The sequence below is a fragment of the Pleurodeles waltl genome, chromosome 7, assembly GCF_031143425.1.
Source record: "Pleurodeles waltl isolate 20211129_DDA chromosome 7, aPleWal1.hap1.20221129, whole genome shotgun sequence".
Classification (NCBI taxonomy): domain Eukaryota; kingdom Metazoa; phylum Chordata; class Amphibia; order Caudata; family Salamandridae; genus Pleurodeles; species Pleurodeles waltl.
The window spans coordinates 1,259,950,333-1,259,977,566 of NC_090446.1; the positions used below are offsets into that span (position 1 = coordinate 1,259,950,333).

A 27,234-nucleotide genomic window follows, 5' to 3' on the forward strand; every position below is an offset into this window, starting at 1 on the left:
ATGACTATAAAGCAGAAGATATGAATACGGCATTCTGGGGTGAGTGATTATGAGCTGTTGGTTAATTAGTGGTAAATTCTTCTGGGGATGTACGCAACGTCCTCGGATCCACCAATATGTGACATGTGAGTCTTTGTCAGCAACTACTGACAGTTACAATATTTGCAAATACAGGGGAAGGAAGGAAACCCTGCTTGAGCAATATCTAGTTTTGTAACATCTGCTTGCTATTTCCATAAATCATTTCTCCAATGCACCACTTAAGCTCATATTCGCGTTGACTATTTTCAACAGAGTCTGAAGGTAAGGGAGTATTTTGCATACTGTACGTTGTCTTGAAGTTAGTCGTTCACGGAAATAGTACAGCTGATAGAGTAACTGTAAAGTACGTGAGTGATGGTGTGGTTGTGCCCCAGCGGCACATCTCAAGCAGGTTTGTTAAGGACATACGGCGTTAAGCAAGAGCTGCCGTTTTTGGAACTGTGGAGCCAGGTTGGAGTCTCGGCTTGGCTCAACATCCCATGATTCTGGGCAAACAAGTAACGTCCCCGCGCTGCAAAAAAAACAAAAAGAAAAAAAATAATGTGACTCTATGAGTAATGTAAATGGCACTCATGTAAAGAACTGCAATTCCTGTCAGTCGAGTTCGCGCTACATAAAAATAAAAAAAAAGTTGAGAAAGGGCCGCCCTGGTATAGGGAAACTGGGTGCATTGGCAGATGTCATCAGAATGAATTCATTAATGAATTGCAGAATGAGGGTATTGTCACTGCTTAATGTGTAACACAACAAGTGCCAGGGTCCAATCTTTCGCTCAGAAGCATATTGTTGATTGTGGTGGGAACCAAATAACAGGGCTGCTAATCCGGATTCCACCTCATGTCTCCGGAATATCCTACCAGACACTCCCTACCTCTTCATGTCACTCTTGCAAGTGTATATGCTCTCCACTTTCACCATGTTACATGTGTTCTTTATCCTTCTTTCCCACTTGCATGTGATTCACTCCTACTGTGAACCAAACAGGAAAAATAAACGCCGGTTCCCCAAAAATGAGTGCCAGAGGACGTCACCTGCAATCACCTGCTTCAATTAAGCACTGATTACTGTGGACCTGGTAGAGTTTTACCTCGCTTCAGGATGTCTTTAGCTCATATATTACAACAATGCTTTAAGGCAGAAAAAGCAGAATTGCACTCAATTGCGGGTTGCGGTTTGAAGTTATTACAAGGTGGTCATATTGTGCTCCTAGGCTTTTATTTCAGTCTTTCACCAGAAATGACAGAGACGTAAATCTTCAATTTTTAACTAAACTTCCCATATACGTGAGTCTGCGTTTCAAAAACCTGCCTATTGTATTTCTATTCTTTCAACAGACAGGATCTCTATATGGATCTCATTCAGCAGTGTCGCTCGCTCATATACGAGAAATTATCAACACAAATTTTGGGTTGTTGGATGAACATGCTTGATTTGGGAAAGCTTCTTTTAATTACGTGTGTTATGTGTGTAAACCACCAGATTTGTACTTTGGGTGAAGGCTGCCTCCAAAGTGGAAATCCCCTGTGTCACAGCGAAAGGGCAGGAATGCACCGTGGGGCATATTTAGAAGCCCCTTGTGCCATGGACCGTCACTTTTTTTGACTCTCCAGTTGTACTTTGTGCTCGCCTATATTTGCTAGGTCACGCAAAGCCACTTTGCATGGCTTTTCATGGCTTTGTAAATATTACCCTCTTTCACACATTACTCTACGCGAAAAGGGACTTTCCGTCGGTGTTGCTGTGGATATTATCATGCAATACCCATGCAATTTGACACATTTCCCAATTTATAAGGCTGGAAATGCGTCACATTCCTGCATCACCCCAGGGGTGGTGTAAAAGTGGCGCGACAAGGAGAAATGTCTGAATTTCTCTTTGTTTTTTCCTCTTTCTATCTGTACTGCATTCTGCAGCACACATAGAAGGAGGAAAACCATTAATGATTGGTTATGTGCAGGAAGGCGCCCCTTCCTGCATGTAAACAATCATCCTTACAACAAAGGCATCCTTGCACTATGGTACAAGGGTGCCTGCATTAGAGCTAGGCTGCCAATTGTGCAACAGCACCGAGGAAAATACAGGAATTAGTCATATTGCTGTAAATATGATGCATCCCTGCACTTCCAGAATGGTGCAGCTTGCTCCTGCAAGATGGCTGCGTCATTATTTTGTAAACATGCCCCATATTTACAGAATATGGTGCACTCCTGTCTTTTCCCTCTGCGCCGGTGCACAATGGGATGCCTAGTGCCAATGCAGACATCCTTGCACCATGGTGTGCCTATGTTGCATGCAGGATTGTTTTCATGCAGGAAGGGGTACCTTCCTGCACAACAAAACAATCCTGAGAGGCCCTTTCTTCTTTCTATGTGTGTTGCAGAATGCAGCACACATAGAAATAGGTAACAAAAAGGAGAAATAATGATATTTCTTCTCGTTACGCCTCCCCTGGGCAGATGTAGGATTTCAGCGCATTCCCAGGTTTATCAGTTCTGCTAAATCTGCGAATGGGTGAAAAACCATGGGAATTTTGTGGGAACACCCTAACAATAGCCATGGAACGCCTTCCCAGGGCAGAGTAACTCAACACAGCTTTTTCTGCTGCGTTGAGCTATTCACATTTATGAAGCCACGCAAGGCCTTGCAAAGTGGCCTTCCGTGGCTTTATTATTCTGAATTATTGTTTGTGTCACTTTTGCGCAACTCAACACCACGTTGTGTGGTGCAAATGTGAAGCAATGGGGCTCATAAATATGCTCCACATCGCTTTTATTGCCAATTTATTAAAAATGAGCAGCATTTAATTAGTCAACAAAAGAAAAAAAAGAAAAAAAGGGATAAGGGAATCAAGTGAAAGGAGTTTTCAAAGACAATGTAAAAACTGCTCCACAGGAACAATGCAGCAGTAACAGTCAGAGTTAGTTTAGGTGCGCTACAAAAAGCGGGCACGGAAGACCCCTTTTTATTGTTTCAGTTGTTGACATTCTTTTTCTAGTCTTTGTTTTTCAAGAGACGTGACCACAAGCCGTGTTCATTCGCAGCAAATCTGAATTGACAGGTCTTTCCTTCACTGAACGCTTGGTCCACGAAAGGGTACTTCACTCTGTGGACTGCTTCAAATGTGATTTTGTTTTTATGCTTCTTTCAGGGCATTTTGAATGTAATTGAGACACATACGACTACCTCTTATTTTGCCCTGTTTTAAGCTCTGCTTACCAGGATTCTTGGGGTATTCCTTTAACCTACACAAAACATCTTTATCATCTTCTGACTGTGCTTGAAATCCAGAGGTCCCCATCCCTTAGCCTCCCCAAATCCTATAGTATCTCCTATCTTGGTGAGGCTCATTTTAGTGTGCAAAGGATGTAAATGGAGCAAAGAATCCCCAAACCATATGCCTGCTTGGTTTGTACTAAAATGTCTCTGCCTTCCGAGCAGCAAAAACCAGGGCAATCATATGTCCAGACATTGTTTTCTGAATTCTTGAGAACATAATTGAAAATCGCTAATGTGCTGATAACTTCAGATGTATGGTCACACAAGACTTGTCCTATCAATATTTCTTCCTGCTTAGCCTGTCTGCCATCAGTGAGCATCTGGAACCTGTTTTTTTTTGCAGGGACCTAACCTAGCCAGTGAGATTTGGGAGGTGGGAGGAATCACACATTTTCTAACTAAACAAGCAGTGAGCTGCAGGGTGGAGGGATGAGATGAGCAAAGATGGGGTGGATTGTTTCCATGAGCAGCAGGTTCACTACAGATTTGAATTATGTGGTCCTCTCTCTAGAGAGGCACAGTGGCTGACAATTGTTAGGTTGGAATGTGGCCCAAGCGATTGCCACTGCTTAGACTATTTGAAAGTACTCATCCCCTTACTAGAGAGAGGACCACCTAATTCAAATCCGAAGTGAACCTGCTGCTCATTGATTGCCACTAGCATGCCTGGAAACTTGAGGCTGGTGCAGCTTTCTGTGCCTACTACTGACAATGTTTGTGAATTCCAAAAAGTAGTAAATTTGTACTCATTCAAGGTGTACTTAAATCGGTGTAGATTCATTACTTTTTTGGTGGACCAGTCATTAAATATATCTAAGATCTCCGTTCAAAAAAGGGACAAGTTAAAACCTCTTACTGAACTGAGAATGATGAGAAAAAATTACACAAACATAACAGACATGACTCAAGGTCCACAGAACTAACTACCAAACCAAAAATGCATTTGAGTAGTGTCACACTTTAACCACCCCTGCTGAAGCTATGCCCCAACCTGTCCCACCTGGACCTGGAAGTTCTTCTTGGGAATTCATGATGACATTCAGGTACAATTGAACAGCCTGAAGTCCTTCCCTTGGAGTCACTTTTTTAAAATGTATTTTCACTGCACACAATCTTCTTTGTCTTTTCTTAAAGAAGCCTTGATGGTAGAGTTGTCAAATCGCTGCATGTGGGCACAACTCCATTTTCTAGTCCTCACCTTTTACAAATCCTTTTATCAAGTGACTGACAGCCCCATGTACTAAGTCCGAGTCGCAAATAGAGGAGGGCATGCAGGGAAATTATTAGAGTGAGCTGAGCCAGGGTTTTCCTTAGATCTAGCAGTCTGTGTCAGAACAATGCAATGAAAACCTTTGGCGTGTGTATCTTACAACAAATGCAATGTAAAAATATGATACACTTGCATCGTAGTTCGAAGTATTATTGAAATTACCATTTCATGCTTTCCACCTCAGGGCGTCTGTTGCAAAAACCAGTAGCTCACTGGATTGGGTAAGTAGGTAGTATGTGCCAATAGAGGCACTTCCTATTAGGGTCAACAGACCTGGCTGTGATGTTATCACTCATCAATACAGAAGGTTCTCATCTCTTGGGGACAGCAGCAAAGCATGCTGGATGCACACCCTTTGTTGCCAGTGTTTGGTGCTCAATCACACTTCAGGAGTTGATCGATCTCAGCCTCCATACAGTGAAAGATGACATTTACCTTCATCACTAACAACATACACACTTAAATATATGGAATGAACTGGATAAATGCTCACCAAATCTCCCTTTTATTCTTCCCCCCTGTGATGGGAGCTGTGGTAGTGTATAGTGAGTGAATGTCATCATGTCTGTTACATAACAGACTGTTGACACTCACCATGCATGTTACAAATATGGGGGCATGTGGTGCATGATAGGGCACAAATGCACAGTATTTAACATAATATGGCGCACTCCTGTCTTTTCTCTGAGCTGACTCACAATGTGCTGCCAAGCGCCAATGTAGGAACCCTTGCACTATGGTGGAAGGGTGTCTGCTTTGTATGCAGGATTGTTTTTGTGCAGGAAGGTGTTGTGAGGCATCTTCCTCCCTCTACGTGTGCTACAAAATGCAGCACATATAGAAAAGGAAAGTAACGAGGATAAATAAAGATATTTATCTTTGTTGCTCCTCACATGGGGAGGCGTAGCATTGTAGCATAATCCCCAGGTTCGCCAGTATTGGTAAATATGGGAATGCAGTGACATCCATTTGTGGATGTGTGGGAACACCCATACTCCACCCATGGAATGCCTTCCCAAGACTGAGGAAGGCAAGACAGTGATTTGCACAGCTTTGCGTCACTCTAGATTTATCTAGCCACGCAAATATGCCTTGTGTGGCTTTGCAAAGTTAACTTAAGAGTTATGTTGCACTTGTGCCCCTTTGCATTGGTGGTCTAACACAAAGAAGTATGAGTAGGATGAGGTAGAACAATATAAAAAAAATAATCAACAGTTTTTGTTTCCTGGCTGTCATTCAAAGTACTCTTTATATTACATAGCGTTTCAGCTTCTGAGGTAGACAGGGGTGGAGATGGGCTGAATACTTGGTATCTTCATCTCATTTACTCCTCCACTGTGGCGACGCTGTATCATCCTCTATACTGTGGGGTTGCTGCTGTTCAGTTGTCTAGAAATTCAGAGCCATCTGATAGAATAATGATATTTTCATCTATCTTGTGTTCCTCACATCCCAGGCCTTGTTAGAAGATCTGTCTGTCTCATCTGGTATTGCATTAAGGCAAATTTTCATGTCACTTGTTCCTTGTCCCTTTTTGCAGTCACTATAGTTCATTTTCATGATACCAAGGTTGGTAGGGAGCATTCACATCCTAGGCTGGAAGTCTTTCACCCAGACTTCACAATGTCTGGTTGAAACAGTCTAGTTCCAGCACTGACCTTTTATTGGACCTCTTTGACTCACAATTGCTAGAACTGGTGGTAGATGAAGAACAGGTGTTTGCCAGGGGAGGCTGGTGGACTTTCAAAGTGCCTGAGCATACATTTTCAACCCAAGTATAGAATTAATAAACACTGCTAGCGAGCTCAGACAGAGAAAGGTGGTGGTGCCGGGAGGGGTGGGGGGATAAAGGGGCCAGTTACATTACATAAGGTGACATTCATTTGGACAGGATCACAGACTAGTGAGCCAATGGCAAGGCCCAGAACATGGTTCTCTATTTACAAACTTGGCAGTTCTGGTTGTAACACCACATCATCTCCCCTAGATCTGACCTCGGTGACTTGGATACCTAACAACCTTGTAAATACTCTCGAAGGCTGCTGCTTCCTTAATGTGGAAGGGAGCTGGCACATACCTTTTAGTTCACTAATAGCCCAGGGCACGGTGTTGGGAGTGGTCCCTACACCCCAATACCTCCACAGCCTGCGGCAAACATGTCCTCCATCCGCCTAGAGCCATGGCCTCATCCAAACACAAGAAGGACCAATCAGTCAGAGATATGCTTACTTGATCCACGCCGGCCCAGAATAAAGACCACACAGCTGTCTCCCCACCACCTACTTCTGATGCAGAGGGCCTAGAGGACTCAGAGACCCCCCCAGTGACCAGCGTCTTGCTCACATCTCTCTTTGAGTTGCTGAAAGCAGATCTTCACTCTCTCAAGAGTGACCTTTTGCACAACATACAGGACCTCTTTCAGGACTTAGCCTCAGTTGGGGACCATGTTTCACCCTAGAAGATGGTAAAATATACACATAGAGTAGAGCTAGAAATACTGCAACAAGAAGTTATTCATCTACAAGAAGAGAAGGGCAGGAGGACCTGTGGCTTCAGGTGCAGGACTTAGAAAACAGATCCTGCCATAATAACATTCAGCTGAGAGAGGTCCCAATGGGCGCGGGGGGTTGGACATCCTGGCCTGCATTCAGGCTCTTTTCTGCTTCATTCTGGCATGGGATGATAACGTGGAGCTACAAATCGAGTCACCAGGTCCAGTGGCCCATCAACCCAAACACCGGATATCTTGGCATGCATACAACTCTTCCAGGTTAAGGAAGAAATCTTGAGAGCTGCAGAGAGAAACAGTCTATTATCTTCAGAGGGAACACCATTGACCAGGATGTCTCACAGCTCACCCTCCGGCGGTGAAAAGACTTTGAGCTGGTGATGGATTACCTACGTTCTAATGAAATCTCCTATGGATAGGGCCACCCATTCAGGCTGATATTCCGGTGGAATGAACAACTACACCAACTTCGAACAATGACAGATTCTTCATGCATCCTGGACCTGACCATCGAGAACGCATCACAAAGCCTGCCTGCCTCTCCCAACAACTATCCCGCAGGGGTCTTGCTCTGGCAGAAAGTGGGTAAACAAGGACAGGGTTCCCACCCAGACCCCAAGGAGTGTGCGTGAGTATGGCAGGCAATTTTGGAGCACTTACCATCTGAGATGAGAGGAAGCCCCAACTAATGATACCCTATGGTAACTTAGCCATCCCATCCAGTTGATATCTGGCAATTTTCACCTCATCGAACTGGGAGCTGGGGTGGTGGAGGGGGCCGTGCCATCAAGCAAGACCATCACTGTACCTCCCCCATGTGCCCCCTTGCTGTTAAGACCCTCATCTCAAGTGGAACTTTGCTGTGAACTCAGCACTTCATGTGACTGTTCTTGGGTTAATGTTTTGTGGTTTGACAGTTTGTCTTCACTGCACCCAGAAGGGTAGGGACACATTTCCTAGTGAGCTTCAATGGGATCTTAGCAAATAAACTTTCATATGTACTGTGGTATGCGGTGTCTCCCCAGTAGCTCTATTTCCTTGGTACCTCCATGGTGGCCCTAGACCTCCAAATAACGAGTCTCAGTGTACACGTCCTAAATAAGTCTGCAAAACAAAGGGCTGTTTTAACCCTCCTTGAGCACTCGGGAAGTGACATTTGCTTCCTTCAGGAGACACACCTACTGCCTGCAGATGTCCACTGCATGAAGTTCAGAGGGTTCCCTAGACAGTTTTGGTCTTTTACCTATAACAAACAAGGGGTTGGGGGGTGGCCATCCTACTTGCTAAAAGTTTTAAAGGTGAAATAGAGTCCAAATTTGCTGAACACAAAGGGCGAATGTTGGCTTACAGAGTGTGCCTGGGCTCATTTTCTTTTACTTTGGCACATTTTTACACTAATGAGATCAAGAGGTATTCCTTACAGAAACTATCTCTCCTGTCCTCCAGACCCCTGATGCAGCCATTTTGGTGGGAGGGACCATAATCTGGTGCTTGATCATGACATTGACTGTTCTGCTCACTGTATGGCCCAAAAGGGAACCCTCTAGTCCCAAGGCCTCAAGTGGTTGGCTGTGGCCTCAGAGACTAAGGAGACTAAGGAGAAGTCCCCAGACAGGAGACTTCACATACTATTCAGCGGCGCACAAAACTTATGCCTGTGTATATTACTTCTCAGCGACCACCGCATTCCACTCCCTCATACCAAACTCCTTAATTGGTCCTGGAGCTCTCTCCGATTATGCCCCCAGTCTCATTGGCGAAAGCCTCCTTCAGTCTCCCTCAACAGTTCAGTCGATTTGTAAATGTATCACAGACTATCTCCTCACCACTGACACTGATTAAGTGACCAAAGCCTCATTGTGGGTAACTTTAAAGCTAATGGTGTGGGGTAAACTAATTACCACATCAGTGGCGGAAAATCATACCAGGAAAGAAAAAAAGCAGGAGCTATAGTTGAAGGTGCTGGGGCTTGAAACAATTCACAAATGAACTGGAGCCCCACAGGTATGGAGAGAATTAGAGCGAACACGCAAAATTCTTCACCGGCTCGATCTTGATAGAGAAGAGTATGCCCTTATTAACCTTTACACAAATTATATCCTGAGAGCAACAGCTGTGGGTAGTTACTCCGTCCACTGAAGCTCACTCTGACCAGGAGAAGGCTGTGGCATTCCTTAATGTCTACAGTGCTCTATATGCAGACAGTGAGGTCCCCACTACCGAACCATCACAGGATTTGACTGAATGCCCACCGTCCTCCCTTCTAGCCATGCAGCTACCACTCTTGACAAACCCATATGGTGCGAAGAGGTGATCCCTGCTATTGCCTGCCTGAAGCCAATTAAATCACCAGGACCTGATGGCTTTTCAGCAATATTCTACAAGACATGTTGCCAAGAGTTAGCCCTGGTCCTCACCCGCTTATATAATTCATTTGCTCTCATAGGCTCCCTGACAGACACCATGTTGGAGGCCACAATTGCACTTATCCTCAAGCCGGGCAAAAATCCTGCTCTGTGCAACTCATACCGACAAATCTGCCTGATAAATGTGGATGCTAAACTCTTCACGAATCTGAAAGGCTGCAGTACGGGTTAATGGCACATTATCCCAAACCTTCTCCATTTACAGAGGCACATGCCAAGGATGCCTCCTCTCCAAACTCTTTTTTTGCCCTGTACATGGAGCCATTCACTAAATACCTTTGCACATAGGCTGATGTGACAGGTGTTTAGTTTGGGGGTGAGCAACGACTTATTAGCCTGTACACAGGCAATGTCCTCTGGTCTGTCAAGAATTCCCTAAATACCCTCCCTACCTTAGTTTCAGGGCTCAAGACCTTTGGATCCTTCTCAGGATTTAAAGTCAACATGCAAAAATCCCAAATACTAAACTTTGCAGTTGGTCCATAAACTGAGATCCTATTGTGAGCCAAACTCCCATTTAAATGGGCAACTGACAATATCCCCTACTTGGTAATTCAGATGGCACCTACCATGACTGAACCATTGTGATTAACTATGCTACTTTACTAAAACACATTTGCACTGACATCTCCAGCTGGGAACGCCTGGGCATCTCTTGGCTCAGCAGAGTGGGTGCCATCAAAATGTTTACACTTCCATGAATCCTTTATCTTTTCCAAGTGATGCCCCTAAACCCGCCAAAACATTCTCTCCCTACTATACAATCCACCATTGATATGGCAAGGGAAGAGCTCCAGCTCACCGTCCTACTCAGAAGAGTGGACTTACAGCCCCATCTATACTTTGCTACTATCAGCATATGCACTAGCAGATTGGGGGTTGTAAGAGAACAGAGTGCTTGCTTGATGACCAAGGGATTATCCCCTTTAAACAAATAAAACAGGATTACAGGCTGGAGGAGGCAGACCGCCTCACTTATTTCCAGTTCTGTCAGTGGGCTCTACAACCCTCAGTCAGACCACACAGTGAGAGATCCTTAACATATTTTGAAATGTGGCTTGTACGCAAGTCCAGTGACAAGCATCTCATTACCAAATTTGATGTGCTACTCAGTCAAACTGAATCCTAGACCCCTTCAGCAGGCCAAAAGAGGCGGGAGATGAAATTGGTCAAGCACTATCAGATGCCTAGTGGACTGATATCTTTTACAGAGCTTGCCACTCTGTCCGTAACATGGCCAGCACGAAACAATGTATAAAATGTTATTGTATCATACCCCTGCCAGACTGGGCACCTGGTGCCCTGCACATTCTAAGGAGTGCTGGAGGGGATGTGGTGTAACAGGGACTCTTCTTCATCTACTTTGGCATTTTCTGAAACTTACTTGGTTCTGGGATCAAGTCCTTTATGACATTGATTGGGCATTCATGACAATTGTCCCGCAGCTCCTAGCATATACAATTCGTGGTCTATCCAATCCTCTGAGATTTCCCTTTCGCTTGCAGAGAGGAAGGCATAGGACACTGGCTTTGAATGTGGTACACCGAGTCATTTTGGCTCTTTGAGGAACAGACAACACCCCACAATACACAGCATGGCTACACAAACCTTGGGGCATTCTCGTATGGAAAGGGTTCACTTATGCTAGACAGGAAACCTGATGCTTACAATGAGAGGTGGGCCCTGTTCATACACATCCTCTCCTCAGAATTTAATTAGTTGACATGTCCGGCCTATATTAAGGTTTTGCGATTAGTGCCAACCATGAGGCTAATGTACCTATCATCTTTACCAAAGTGGCTAGACTCATAGGGTATACCCTTCCTTTCAAGCGTGTAATGTGTTCTTCCTATAAACTTTAGTTCCTGAGATGTACAGATAGGGTGGGGGTGGGTTGTTTTTTTGGGTTAAATGCTTTGCCTCTAAAATGCTACCTGCCTCAGGGTTGATGGCCTAAAGCTGTGTATCCTTTGCAAGTTAAACAACTAACGCTGCTGGCCCGTGGGGTTGTAGGCTCACAGCTGTGTTATATTTGTTACTTTAGAGGCTTGAATAAACAGAAATGATTCATAAAAACTCACACTTTTAATAAAGACGTTTTAATCACCCAAGGAAATGTGTCTGGACCACTGACATGTGCTTCCTGTTGTAAGTAGAGTCAGGTGGGCTTCAGGAACAGAAGGTGTGCTGCGGAGATACAGACCGAGTGGTCCAGCAGTCCAGTGATCCAGTGGACTAGTGTTCCAGCCGCCTTAGTGGACACAGTGAGGAGAGGAGTGAAGAGAAGCAAGGAAAGGGTTTGGTGACTAGAAAGAAGGCCAGGCAGGTGGGCCTGTGCAAGTGAGCCAATCCCAGAGGGCCACAAATTGTTGTTCTATGCTTAGAGCTGTGCATCACTCCCCACTGCACTGCTCGGGTAGATTCTGGCTGGCTTGCATCGCTCTTGTCCTGTCCCAAATAGGCAGTTTACACCTCTCTGTCAGCCACTTATGCCCCCCCATATACTGCACGCTCTCCACAGCACACCCAATTGTTCCTAGACCTCATAAAATCCAGGTTATTCTGTGGTAAGGAGTGAGGGGGCAGAGCATTCCAGTTGGGGCTGATGGCCATTGAACTTAGCTTGAAAAAACACAAGGTCTACTGCACTTGTCCTGGGAGAGACACGAGAGCTTGCAAATTTGGCCTCCGGTAACTGTACTAATGCTAATGTTGGGGATTGTTTTCTACTTGCTAAACATTTACAACTTCATGAGACACCAGGCAAGGGGAGATGCTTGAAGGGAGGGTGTGTTGGTTTGGCAAGGGAGGGTGGTGCCTTGGGTGATAACAGGATTGGGGAAACAGCTGCTTGGGCATCCCGAACACGGGTAGAGGGGTATCAACTTTACACCTGACACTTGTCTTCTGCCCCTATGTGGTTGTATTAGCTGATGTACCAGTTCTGACACAAGGGACTGTGGAGATCACAAAGGAATTGAAAAACAAGGTTACTCATTGGCTTAGCCACAATTTCATTTTTATCTCCAGCTCACCTAACAATATCACAATGGTTTGCACCGATAGGTTGGTGGGCTAACGCCTAAAAAGCTTTAAAGATGATTCTGTCATTATTAATTTTAATCAACCAAGGGTAGTGGATGGTCTGATCCAGCAGGCAAATATGGGTTTGATTAGGTCAAAGGTGATTAAGCTTCTACCAGTATCCTTTGTTTATAACCATCCGACTCAAACCTAGGGTGGCAGCACTGTCTGAGCCATGGCAAACTAACACTTCACAAGGCTCAGGGATTTCGTTGTCGAACCGTTTTGAGATTCTTTCAATTTAACTGAGTTTGGATCAGTGTAGGCTCTCGTTTGAAGCTACTACTGTAATGACCATTCCTTCAAAATTCCTTGGAGGATAATGATGATGTAAATGTTGTTGATAATCTCTCCCCAAATTGGCACAATGTTAAAATCCTCAGTTGGAACATAGCAAGTTAGGCCAAGCTAGGCGTCACAGGAATGGTTGGACTATGTCAAGCATTTTGCCATTGTCTTACTGCAGGAAGCTGAGATGATGCATTTGGTGATGGCTTTGTGAGCTACACACAGTATGCCTTTCCATCTTGTTCAGGGCAGGCTAGAGTTGGGCTTCTGGCTTGGTTTAATGTATCCCTAGATTGTGTGATTACTCCAGTGGATACTAATTGTAGGCTATGGACAATTTTCCATGTAAATTAGACCTAAGGGGTTATTTATAATCAATTTTTATAACAACTTCTCTGTCTAGTCCAATACCCGTTTTAGCTTTGTTTTTAGGATCGAGCATGCAAAGCGCTCTGTCCCTGGTGTACTCTCTGTGGGCTTTTAACCACACCCATCAGTTTAGTTAGTTTGTGGGCTTGCCTTTTAAAATTTGCTTGATTTTATTAATGAAAGGCATGCACAAGTCATGCCTTTTCTGGTGTTTAGCCCTCCTCAAGCGCACCGGTTAACTACTGAAAGCTTACGAGGCTCCATGTTTTCCATATGGTTTCTGGACTACTTTTTCTCTTTATTACCTATGCAGCGCAACCTCGCTGGGCAGTAATCGAGCGCTTTGCATAACATTGACCCTGTTACATGGATAACTGTACTTTTGGCGATTATATGGATCATTGGACTTTTGCCGATATGTTTCACTGCGAGCGAAGTTCTGTTTCCTTTTGTGTGTCTGCTTTGCGCTCATGGTGGCCATCGGCTCGCTTTTGTGAAACTGTTTTACTTTTCATTTTCAGTTTATGTGGCAAGAAAAGTCTGGTTGCAAGTTTACAACACTAAGGCCCATATTTATACTTTTTTAGCGCTGCATTTGCGTCATTGTTTTATGCAAGAGCGGCGCAAACGTGCAAAATACAATTGTATTTTGTATGTTTACATCGTTTTTGGGTCAAACAGCGGCGCAAATGCGGCGCTAAAAAAGTTTAAATATGGGCCTAATAGCTTTAACTCATTTTAACTGCTTGTACTTATATCATAGAATACAAGTGCGGGTAATGCTGAAAGAATGACATAATATTTACATTTACCACCACCCAATCTCTGGTGCCAAGGTGTGTTCTGGTGGCTGTGTGTGCGTCACATTCTCACCACTACTGCGTTGATAGATCATCATGTTGCGGTGCGTTGCGGTACAGAGCATTCTCTGCTGTTCCCTCGCTACATTGCTTACAGTGGCTGTACATCCACTGTGCTTCTTTTTTTGCAGTGTTTTCCCAGGGACAGTGCAGCTAGTTTCCATTGCACTTTCATAGGTCTCCGACTCAGTGTATGGTTGAGACACCCATCGAACTGGCAGTGAGGAAGAGCAGTGGCAGGGTCGTAGCTCCCACAAGGGAAGTGGCACAGGGGCCCATAGCCTTGTGATAATTGTTGCACTGTGCTACCCCAGTAGTAGCCAAAGGGGCCATTTTCCGTGCTTGCACCTGGGATCATTGCTACAGTACTGAGCCGTGAATTCCTTCAATAAGACCCCATCATGTGAGTTTTCTGCCCTATCGAGATGGACACCCGTGCCAGCCCCTCCTAGTGTTGCAACACTCCCCTGTCATCCGCTCTCCCGCAAATTCAGTCTGCACCGGGACCGCAGGGGAGGGTAGCATTCCCTAGCTGTCTCAAAAATTCACTGCCTCTAGCCTCCCTAAAGCTTCAGCGCCCCTAGCTCCCTTTGAGCTGCATCGGCGCCAGCTGCGCTAAGCTTCAGCACCAGGAGGCAAAAAACCTCAACATACATTAACAGTGATTTTGACAGTTAAATATTTTCTCAGCAGGAGAAATGCGTTCTTTCTTATAACAAGTGTACATGTGTGCAAGGAGCGTGCATGTGTGTGTTTATGTTACAAAAATATTTGAAAACAAAGGGCGGGAATACGGCCTATGAATACAATGTGAAAACAAACATTTCTATCTTTGTTCAACTAGTTAAAGTCATATATTTCCTAAAAACAATTAATAACGCAAAAACAAGGGTGTTAGAAATGGGGTTTTTGGTTGGCAGTCAGGTTACCCTCTGTCCAAGCAAAAGCCCTCACTCTAGTCAGGGTAAGTCACACACTATCCAAGATTATCCTGTGCCCACCCTCTGGTAGCTTGGCACGAGCAGTCAGGCTTAACTCAGAAGGCAATGTGTAAAGTATTTGTGCAATAAATCATACAATACCACCATATAGCACCACAAAAATACACCACACAGTGTTTAGAAAAATATATAATATTTATCAGGATAATTGTAGGTCAAAAAGAATAAAGTTGCAAATGGAAAATTGTAGAAATATCACAGGGAAGTGATATAAAGTGTCTTAAGTCTTTAGAATGCAATAAAGTGTCTTTCAAGCACCAAGTACCTGGTTTCTGGTGGGAAATCTCCTCAGAGGGCCACAGGAAAAGAGATGCGTGGAAAAAGGGTGTGTGCGTCGATTTCTCCTCAGCACACAAAGACTTGCGTCGTTCTTTTCCACGTGGGGAAGTCGGGCGTCGTTTTCCGGCGCGCAGACAGTCTCTTTTCGTGGATCGCATGGATTACCAGATGTCCCGGGTCTGTGCGTGGATTCTCCTACTTGTTTTCCGGCTGCGCGTCGTTCTGCGGGACTGCGCGTCGAAGTTTCGATCTCACGGTAGGCGTCGCGTCGATTTCTCCTTGGAAGTCGGGCGGCGTTGTCCTTGCGAGGCCGTGCGTCGAAATTTTGGTCTCACGGCAGGCGTCGCGTCGATTTCTCCTCGGAAGTCGGGCGGCGTTGTCCTTGCGAGGCCGTGCGTCAAAGTTTCGCGTTCACGGTAGGCGTCGCGTCGATTTCTCCTGGAAAGTCGGGCGGCGTTGTCCTTGCGAGGTTGTGCGTCGAAGTCTCGATCGTCCCGAGAGCGTCGCGTTGATCAGCGTCGGGGTGCGGCGTTTTTCTCGCCGCGAAACAAGCTGTGCGTCGAAATTTTCGGCGCACGGAGCGTCCAAGTGAAAGGAAGAAGTCTTTTTGGTCCTGAGACTTCAAGGAACAGGAGGCAAGCTCTATCCAAGCCCTTGGAGAGCACTTTCACAGCCAGTCAAGAGTTCAGCAAGGCAGCAGGGCAACAGCAAGACAGCAGTCCTTTGTAGAAAGCAGACAGGTGAGTCCTTTGAGCAGCCAGGCAGTTCTTCTTGGCAGGATGTAGTTTCTGGTTCCGGTTTCTTCTCCAGCAAGTGTCTGATGAGGTAGGGCAGAGGCCCTGTTTTATACCCAAATGTGCCTTTGAAGTGGGGGAGACTTCAAAGAGTGGCTAAGAAGTGCACCAGGTCCCCTTTCAGTTCAATCCTGTCTGCCAGGGTCCCAGTAGGGGGTGTGGCAGTCCTTTGTGTGAGGGTAGGCCCTCCACCCTCCCAGCCCAGGAAGACCCATTCAAAATGCAGATGTATGCAAGTGAGGCTGAGTACCCTGTGTTTGGGGTGTGTCTGAGTGAATGCACAAGGAGCTGTCAACTAAACCTAGCCAGACGTGGATTGTAAGGCACAGAAGGATTTAAGTGCAAAGAAATGCTCACTTTCTAAAAGTGGCATTTCTAGAATAGTAATATTAAATCCGACTTCACCAGTCAGTAGGATTTTGTATTACCATTCTGGCCATACTAAATATGACCTCCCTGCTCCTTTCAGATCAGCAGCTGCCACTTCAACAGTGTATGAGGGCAGCCCCAATGTTAGCCTATGAAGGGAGCAGGTCTCACAGCAGTGCAAAAATGAATTGAGGGTTTTTTTTACACTACCAGGACATATAACTACACAGGTACATGTCCTGCCTTTTACCTACACAGCACCCTGCTCTAGGGGATACCCAGGGCACACATTAAGGGTGACTTATATGTAGAAAAAGGGGAGCTCTATGCTTGGCAGGTACTTTTAAATGCCAAGTCGAGGTGGCAGTGAAACTGCCCACACAGGCCTAGCAATGGTAGGCCTGAGACAAGGAAAAGGGGCTACTTAAGTGGGTGGCACAATCCGTGCTGCAGGTCCACTAGTAGCATTTAATCTATAGGCCCTAGGCACCTGGAGTGCACATTACTGGGGACTTATAAGTAGATTAAATAGTTCAATCAGGTATGATCCAAAGTTACCATGTTTACAGAGAGAGAGCATATGCACTTTAGCACTGGTTAGCAGTGGTAAAGTGCGCAGAGTCTAAAAACCAGCAAAAACAGTATCCACAAAGTGGAGGGAGGCAGGCAAAAAGTTAGGGGTGACTACCCTAAGGCTGTCAGGTCTAACATGTGTCCCCCCCAGCTGAAAGTGGGGAGAGCTACCCGACCTCTTGGGAGCTCTCATCGCTAAGGCGGAAGTACCTGGAGAGACCATCAGCATTGGCGTGGTCAACCCCTGGGCGATGTTCCACCGTAAAGTCCATCCCCTGTAGGGAAATGGACCACCTCAAGAGTTTTGGATTCTCACCCCTCATCTGCATGAGCCATCTGAGGGGCCTGTGGTCTGTCTGAACTAGGAAGTGAGTCCCAAACAGGTAGGGTCTCAGCTTCTTCAGTGCCCAGACCACAGCAAAAGCTTCTCTTTCAATAGCACTCCACCTCTGTTCCCGTGGTAATAGTCTTCTGCTAATAAAGACTACCGGTTGATCTCTGCCCTCCTCATTTAGCTGTGCTAGAACTGCCCCTATGCCATGCTCTGAAGCGTCTGTCTGCACGATAAATTCCTGGGAGTAGTCAGGGGCCTTGAGCACGGGGGCCGTGCACATGGCTTCCTTCAGGGCGTCAAAGGCTTTCTGACAAGCCTCTGTCCAATTCACCAACCTAGGTTGCTTCTTGGACATGAGTTCTGTCAAGGGGGACACAATGGTACCATAGCCCTTGACAAACCTGCGGTAGTATCCGGTGAGGCCTAAAAAGGCTCTCACCTCAGTCTGGGTTCGAGGTGGTTGCCAGGCCTTGATAGTTTCGATCTTGGCCTGGAGTGGCTGCACCTTGCCACCACCTACTAGGTGTCCCAAGTACACCACGGAACCCTGCCCAATCTGGCACTTACTAGCCTTGATGGTCAGGCCTGCCTGTTGCAGGGCCTGAAGCACCTCCTTGAGGTGGAGCAGGTGTTCCTCCCAGCTGGAACTGTAGACAGCTATGTCATCCAGGTAGGCTGCACAGAAGGCATCCTTGCCAGCCAGGACCCCGTTAACCAACCGTTGGAAGGTAGCGGGGGCATTTTTCAATCCAAACGGCATCACCCGGAACTGGTAATGGCCGTCAGGGGTGGAAAAGGCGGACCTTTCCTTAGCCCCCTCAGTCAGGGCGATCTGCCAGTACCCTGAAGTAAGATCAAACGTACTCAGGAACTGGGCAGCGCCTAGCCTGTCCACGAGCTCATCAGCTCGGGGGATGGGGTGAGCATCAGTCCGTGTGACTGAGTTGAGACCCCGGTAGTCCACGCAGAACCGGAGTTCTGGCTTCGCGCCTGGGGCAGTAGCCTTAGGGACCAACACCACTGGGCTGGCCCAGGGACTACTGGACTTCTCAATAACCCCTAGCGTCAACATCTTGGAGACCTCCTCCTTGATGCTGGCCTTCACCTTATCTGACAACCTGTAAATTTTGTTCTTCACAGGGAGACTGTCACCGGTGTCAATATCATGAACACAGAGGTGGGTCAGTCCAGGAGTAAGGGAGAAGAGGGGGGAGAACTGCTCCAACAGCTCATAGCAGTCTCCTTTCTGGTTTAGAGTCAGGGAGTCAGACAGAATGACCCCGCTTACGGACCCATCACCTTCTTGGGCAGAGAGGAGGTCAGGGAGAGGTTCACTCTCCTCTTCCATTCCTTCGTCTGTGACCAGAAGCATGTTGATCTCCGACCTCTCAAAATGAGCTTTTAGTCGGTTCACGTGGAGCACCCTTAGGGGGTTCCTAGGGGTTTGGAGGTCCACTAGGTAAGTGGCCTCCCCTTTCCGCTCCTTTATTTCAAATGGGCCAGACCAGCGGTCCTGGAGAGCTCTGGGCTCTACTGGCTCCATTACCCACACTTTGTCTCCAGGTTGAAACTCTACCAGAGTGGCCTTCTGGTCATACCATTGTTTCATCACCTCTTGACTGGCCTCCAGGTTACTTTGGGCCTCTTTCCAGAAGCGGGTCATCTGATTGCGGAGGGCCAACATGTAGCTGACCACGTCCTGAGGGGGTGTCTTTGGAGCGTTCTCCAATCCCTCCTTGACAATGCTTAAGGGTCCCCTGACGGGGTACCCATAGAGAAGCTCAAAGGGACTGAACCCTACCCCCCTCTGGGGGACCTCTCTGTAAGCAAAGAGAAGGCATGGTAAGAGGACGTCCCATTTACGCCTCATGGCCTCAGGGAGGCCACCAATCATGCCTTTCAGGGTCTTGTTGAATCTCTCCACAAGCCCATTAGACTGGGGGTGATAGAGTGTGGTGAACTTGTAGGTTACACCACACGTATCCCACAGATGCTTCATGTACGCGGACATGAAGTTAGTGCCTCTGTCAGACACTATCTCCTTGGGGAATCCCACACGGGTAAATATCCCCATCAGGGTTCTGGCTACCACCGATGCAGTTACGGTCCTCAGAGGGATTGCCTCTGGGTACCGGGTGGCATGGTCCACCAAAACCAGGATAAACCTGTTGCCTAAGGCAGTTTTGGGGTCCAAGGGGCCAACAATGTCGACGCCCACCCTTTCAAAGGGGGTGCCAACGACCGGAAGTGGAATCAGGGGGGTTTTAACCCTCTTCCCTGCTTTACCACTAGCCTGGCAGGTAGGACAAGCCCTGCAGAATTTGTCTGAGTGTGTCCTCATTTTGGGCCAGTGAAAGTGGGTGACAAGCCTGTTGAAGGTCTTGTCTTGTCCCAAATGTCCTGCCAGGGGAATGTCGTGAGCCAGACCCAGGAGGAAGGCTCGGTAACATTGGGGGACCACCAGCACACGGGCTGCCCCAAAGACCGGAACCCTAGGCTCACTGTAGAGGAGATCATTCTCCCAATACAGGTGGTGATTGCCAGAGGCGTCACCTGCTGCCTGGTTTAAGGCTTGTTTCCTCAACCCTTCTAGAGTGGGACACTCTTTCTGCGCCTTGCAGAATTCCTCCCTGGTGGGTCCACCCGCAACTTGCCAGCCAGCAAGCTCAGGTAAGTCACCTAGGGTGGCAATGTCTTCCCCAGTTGGCTCGGGAGTCTCCTCCTCAGGAGCCCCGTCAGCCACTGTGGGAACTTCTGGGGCCGGTTTCCCGCGCCCCTCGTCCCTCCTCTTGGCAGCTCTCTGGGCCATCGTTCCAGGCTCCAGATGCCCTTGACTTCCCTCTCGGTCAGCCATGGACCGGGTGGTCATGCAGACCCACTCAGGTAACCCTAACATCTCCAGGTGAGATCTGAGCTCTACTTCTTTCCAAGCAGTATGCTCTAGATCATTGCCTAACAGACAATCTACAGGCATGGCAGGACTCACAGCTACTTTCAGAGTACCAGAGACCCCCCCCCACTCAAAGGGAACCCGAGCCACCGGTAGGTGACTCTCGCGATTGTCAGCGACTATGACCTGGTGGAATGTATTAGGGATTATCTGCTCTGTGGACACCAGTTGACTCTTGATAGTAGTCATACTGGCTCCTGTGTCACGCAGAGCCTCCACCTTCTGCCCATCAATGAGGACCCACTGCCGGTACTTGGAAGTATTTTTAGGCATGTGGACCTTGGACATCATTTCTCCTTCTCCCAGGGACACTAGGGAAATCTCTACCTGTCCCCCACAGCTATCTGGGTCCATCTCCCCCCCGAGCGCTACACTAGTCAACCCAGGGACCTGTCCAGTAGTGGACGGTGCCCTCTTGGGGCACTGGGGATCGCCTTTATAGTGACCATACTGGTAACACTCCATGCATTTGGGGCTAGATTTTCCTGACCTGTCAAATGTCCCTGGCTTTTTCCCAAATTTGGAAAAGGAAGGGTTGCCACCCCCTCCCTGGGAATTCTTTTGGGGGCCTTTAGAGAGTTCCTTATCTGTAAGTTTATCTCCCCCCTCTTTCTTCTGTTGGGAACCCTGACCACCTTTGTGGGAGTCCCCCCCAGGTACCTTTTTGGACACTCTGGTGCTAACCCAGAGGTCCGCCTCCTCAGCAAGCTTCCTGGGATCAGTCAGCTTACTATCCACTAGGTGCTGGCGCAAATCGGTATAAGTAACATTAAGCATATGCTCTCTCAGGATCAAGTCATATAAACCTTTATAATCTGCTACTTTGTTGCCCCGCACCCATCCATTCAGTGCCTTACTAGAGAAATCAAAGAAATCTACCCATGTTTGTGTGGTTTGTTTGGTGCTGTCCCTGAACCTCTGACGGTATCCCTCAGGGGTCAGCCCAAACTTGGCAAGTAAAGTGGCTTTCTGGAGTGGGTATGTGTTTTGATCCGGTGGATCCAATGTGAGAAGTGTGTCCCTCCCCAATGGCGGCACATAACCCCACATAGCTACCCCCCATTGCCCTTCAGGAACCTCATGTGCCCTTAGTGCAACTTCATAAGCAGCTAACCATTTATCTATGTCATCTCCCACCACAAAACTGGGCACCACATTTTTGGGTATACGAACCTTCTTTTCTCCAGCAGGTCCTGTCTGTATGCTGCCACCATCATTGCTGGATTCAGACTGTCTTGCCTTGATCTCCAGCTCCTTGAGACTCAGTTCATGAGCCAACAATAGTTTCTTTTCAGCCAAAGCTCTTTCAGCTTCCACTTGTTTGGCTGTTCTTTCAGCTTCTGCTTGTTTGGCTGTTCTTTCAGCTTCAATCTGTTTGGCAGCTCTTTCAGCCTCAGCTTGTTTGGCTTCTCTTTCTGCCCTCCTCTCCTCCTGTTGTGCCTCAATTTTCAGTTTTGCCATTTGCAATTGGAACTCCCTTTCCTCTCTCCTTTCCTCTGCGGTCAGGCTTTGCATGGAGACACTGCTCCCTGGTCTGGAAGGGTGCACAATTGCAGTGGTAACACCATCCATAGATAGTGAAAATCCTTCTGAGGGGCCATTTTCTGGCTCCTCTTCCTCATCATCCTCTAAATGGGCTTCTGCCCAGGCCCTCAGCGCCACTTGAAAGTCCTCCTTTCTGGAGGCCCCTTGGGTGGGTACCCTTAATGCCCTGCAGAATCCTCTTAGTTGTTTGACCGTGTATGTATCCAACTGGACTAGGTCAAAGTCCCCTGTCTGAGACCCAGTCAGAGACATGTTGAGTGAGGATTTAGTTTTTGAAAATTGTCAGGAAAAAAACTGATTTTCAAAAAGAGATAAAAACCAAGTTGACCTTCAACTGTGGGTAGGTAGTGAAATACTTAGCTACTGTATGTCACTGCACAAATACAAGTCCTATCCTCACCGCTGATCACCAATGTTAGAAATGGGGTTTTTGGTTGGCAGTCAGGTTACCCTCTGTCCAAGCAAAAGCCCTCACTCTAGTCAGGGTAAGTCACACACTATCCAAGATTATCCTGTGCCCACCCTCTGGTAGCTTGGCACGAGCAGTCAGGCTTAACTCAGAAGGCAATGTGTAAAGTATTTGTGCAATAAATCATACAATACCACCATATAGCACCACAAAAATACACCACACAGTGTTTAGAAAAATATATAATATTTATCAGGATAATTGTAGGTCAAAAAGAATAAAGTTGCAAATGGAAAATTGTAGAAATATCACAGGGAAGTGATATAAAGTGTCTTAAGTCTTTAGAATGCAATAAAGTGTCTTTCAAGCACCAAGTACTTGGTTTCTGGTGGGAAATCTCCTCAGAGGGCCACAGGAAAAGAGATGCGTGGAAAAAGGGTGTGTGCGTCGATTTCTCCTCAGCACACAAAGACTTGCGTCGTTCTTTTCCACGCGGGGAAGTCGGGCGTCGTTTTCCGGCGCGCAGACAGTCTCTTTTCGTGGATCGCGGGGATTACCAGATGTCCCGGGTCTGTGCGTGGATTCTCCTACTTGTTTTCCGGCTGCGCGTCGTTCTGCGGGACTGCGCGTCGAAGTTTCGATCTCACGGTAGGCGTCGCGTCGATTTCTCCTTGGAAGTCGGGCGGCGTTGTCCTTGCGAGGCCGTGCGTCGAAATTTTGGTCTCACGGCAGGCGTCGCGTCGATTTCTCCTCGGAAGTCGGGCGGCGTTGTCCTTGCGAGGCCGTGCGTCAAAGTTTCGCGTTCACGGTAGGCGTCGCGTCGATTTCTCCTGGAAAGTCGGGCGGCGTTGTCCTTGCAAGGTTGTGCGTCGAAGTCTCGATCGTCCCGAGAGCGTCGCGTTGATCAGCGTCGGGGTGCGGCATTTTTCTCGCCGCGAAACAAGCTGTGCGTCGAAATTTTCGGCGCACGGAGCGTCCAAGTGAAAGGAAGAAGTCTTTTTGGTCCTGAGACTTCAAGGAACAGGAGGCAAGCTCTATCCAAGCCCTTGGAGAGCACTTTCACAGCCAGTCAAGAGTTCAGCAAGGCAGCAGGGCAACAGCAAGACAGCAGTCCTTTGTAGAAAGCAGACAGGTGAGTCCTTTGAGCAGCCAGGCAGTTCTGCTTGGCAGGATGTAGTTTCTGGTTCCGGTTTCTTCTCCAGCAAGTGTCTGATGAGGTAGGGCAGAGGCCCTGTTTTATACCCAAATGTGCCTTTGAAGTGGGGGAGACTTCAAAGAGTGGCTAAGAAGTGCACCAGGTCCCCTTTCAGTTCAATCCTGTCTGCCAGGGTCCCAGTAGGGGGTGTGGCAGTCCTTTGTGTGAGGGTAGGCCCTCCACCCTCCCAGCCCAGGAAGACCCATTCAAAATGCAGATGTATGCAAGTGAGGCTGAGTACCCTGTGTTTGGGGTGTGTCTGAGTGAATGCACAAGGAGCTGTCAACTAAACCTAGCCAGACGTGGATTGTAAGGCACAGAAGGATTTAAGTGCAAAGAAATGCTCACTTTCTAAAAGTGGCATTTCTAGAATAGTAATATTAAATCCGACTTCACCAGTCAGTAGGATTTTGTATTACCATTCTGGCCATACTAAATATGACCTCCCTGCTCCTTTCAGATCAGCAGCTGCCACTTCAACAGTGTATGAGGGCAGCCCCAATGTTAGCCTATGAAGGGAGCAGGTCTCTCAGCAGTGCAAAAATGAATTGAGGGTTTTTTTTACACTACCAGGACATATAACTACACAGGTACATGTCCTGCCTTTTACCTACACAGCACCCTGCTCTAGGGGATACCCAGGGCACACATTAAGGGTGACTTATATGTAGAAAAAGGGGAGCTCTATGCTTGGCAGGTACTTTTAAATGCCAAGTCGAGGTGGCAGTGAAACTGCCCACACAGGCCTAGCAATGGTAGGCCTGAGACAAGGAAAAGGGGCTACTTAAGTGGGTGGCACAATCCGTGCTGCAGGTCCACTAGTAGCATTTAATCTATAGGCCCTAGGCACCTGGAGTGCACATTACTGGGGACTTATAAGTAGATTAAATAGTTCAATCAGGTATGATCCAAAGTTACCATGTTTACAGAGAGAGAGCATATGCACTTTAGCACTGGTTAGCAGTGGTAAAGTGCGCAGAGTCTAAAAACCAGCAAAAACAGTATCCACAAAGTGGAGGGAGGCAGGCAAAAAGTTAGGGGTGACTACCCTAAGGCTGTCAGGTCTAACAAAGGGTTTTCTAAAAATACCATGATTTCTTTTCAGCTGAAAATCATGTGTCCCTAGGTCACTGGCTGATGACCAATACTAGCAATATTCAGGCAGAAGATTTGGCTTATACCTTATAGTTTAAAAACTGCACAGCGCGTATTTAGTTTGGAACACGACTCGGCATGGAGAATATATCCCAATAAACACCACCAGATCAGAAATACCTTCTTATGAGTTTGTGGAGGTTTACATTTTACTTCAAGTGCATTCCGGAACAGAGGTATTTGTGTGAACAGTGTTTACAGAACCCAAGCTACTGCGGCCCAAACTTTAGAGAGGTTAATAATTGCTCCCTAAGAGGTAGGAATTATAGTTGTGCATTATAAACATCCAAGGTAGAGCAAGTATGGTAAACAGGTAGCAGCATTGTTGGTCTTTGAAAACTAATATTTCCTCCTAATGTACTAAAATATTTTTTTAGTTTGGTAATTAGATTTTTCTATATAAAGTGGGCATGCTTGAAGAGCACCCAGGCGTTCTTTTTTGTTATTTCCATAACATAGTGTAAGAAGTGATTAGGAAATCTTTGTTTTGCCCTTCTGAGCATCCTTTTTTTTCACATTTCAGTTGGTTGTTGGTACTTGTCATGAATGTGTCTTATTTCTATTTATTAATCTCTAAACTCTGAGTCTATTCCCACAAGTCTTGATCAGTGACATCTCCTGTAGGGAGCATTCTTCACTGTAGTGTTTCTCACTTTGAAGCACCTCTGATGCCTGAGCTGTCTCAGTGAGCTCCAAGTGCTGTAATAACAAGGAAATGTCCAGGTACTGCAGCATAAAGTGTTCAAATTATCCAACGAGCGTTAATTATCCTTTTTTCTCTTTTCCCTCCTGCTTCTTTTTTATTTTAATACATTGTGCGATAGCCCAGCAGTTTCACACTGCTACTGTACTGCTCACTCTACACTTTCCATTACACCCCGTCTTCTCTTACCAACACACCAACTGCCCCTGTTATCTCTATCTTTCTCTCTCTCTCAAAGTGCTACTACCCCCTCTCATCTTGGAATACCATTGCCTCTCCCATCCCTTTCTTACATTACCTATCTCCTGTCTATACTGCTTACTAACAAATGCTACCTAATAGTACCTTCTCACGCTATTCACTGGTAAACCTCTCCTATCCTCCCCTCCCTCCAGATGCCCCTTCTAATTCTCTCTCTATCGCTCTCTCGTACTCTGTCTTCCCCATCTATCTCGCTCTTAAGCACTATCCCGGCTCACTAATATTCCAATACAACACACATAATTCACTACACATAACATACATCCACTACACTACACTACAAAACAAAACGCAAAGGTAAAAAACACCATAATGTACAATGCAATAGCTCTAACTCTCAGAAATGTGAAACCCATTGCATTGCAAAGTGGCAAGAAGGGGCCACTCACCTGAAAAGCAGGATGTCTGCAGGGGCGATGGTATGCCCCCAACCTCCTGGAACACCCCTCAGCACTTCTTGGTGGACACAAAAACCCCAGCAGGTGTCCCAAAAGGAAAGGGGGAGTGGAAGAGAAAGAGACAAAACACTGCCACGTCTTGCCGGTCCAGCCAGGCACCCTGTACCTTTGGGGGGGCATGTTGTTGTTGACAGAGTGATAGTAGAGTTAGTGCACTCAACTTCCTTGAAACTGAATCTCTCTTTCTGATATGGGCATAGGAGCGGTAGAAGAACACCGGGATCCTCCAGCACTTTTCTTGGATAATAATAACTGTTGACACAATTACTAACACCGCATTATCAAAAACCCACACTGAGTACTATAACAATAGGTACTGTGACACTAGGGCTGGCTTCACAGAGATTCACTGTTGCACACTACAATTAGAACTGTGGTTGCACTTATCATGCACAAGAAAGACAAACAAGGGCATAAATTATATCACATATATTCCTGCATGCATAGGGTTAAACTAAAAGGAACAAAAACAATCCAAGAAATACAAATGTCCACTCTGGGTTCAAACTGTTAGGGTGGCACAGTTTGGTGTGGTTTCACTCTGTGTGTGAAAAACCCTTCAAAAAGAAAATTCCTCAAACCTGAAACACAGGCATGAAAGACACTTTAAATCCAAGAGTTATGCTATTAGAGAAAGAAAAGTAACGTAAATGCTCTTTTAAAATTGCACTGTCACTTTCTGTAGTACTTGAGCTCAAGCAGATTTCCTGAAGCACATTTAGGCAAGTAACTACAATAATAATGTAGAATGTTCAGAAATGCATTTGTCTCTTCAAGACAAGCACTCTGCCAAAATACAAGGTCTGAAATGCACCAGCTGTTCTAGGAAAGCGCAGCGCTCAAAGAACAAACTCCCTGGAGAATACTAGTCACTTAGCTGCAGTCTTTTCTGGTGTGCTGGAGGAATGCCTGGTGTCAGATGGTACAGGAACAAAGAAAAGAATTGCCTCAAAAGTCCTGAATACGAGGATGACAGCAGGGGCTGGACTGCCAAGTCAGATGCTGAGATCAGGAAGCAAAACAAAGCCAAGTAGAAAGGCATGCTTCACTCTGGTATTTATAGGTAATCAGGAAAGCAGTTGAG

General features: G+C 46.6%; 1 protein-coding gene across 2 annotated transcripts in view; it reads left to right on the forward strand.

Annotated features, from left to right (window-relative positions):
- The first annotated feature begins 241 nt into the window (after nucleotides 1–241).
- Nucleotides 242–27,234, forward strand: part of LOC138246148 (cytosolic phospholipase A2 gamma-like) — an 823,362-nt gene continuing 796,369 nt past the window's right edge. The window contains exon 1 of one of the 2 annotated variants that reach the window (XM_069200427.1): nucleotides 242–303. The gene's annotated coding sequence lies outside the window, so the exon portion shown is untranslated. The remainder of the gene's footprint in view (nucleotides 304–27,234) is intronic. The other variant, XM_069200426.1, reaches the window with a different exon arrangement.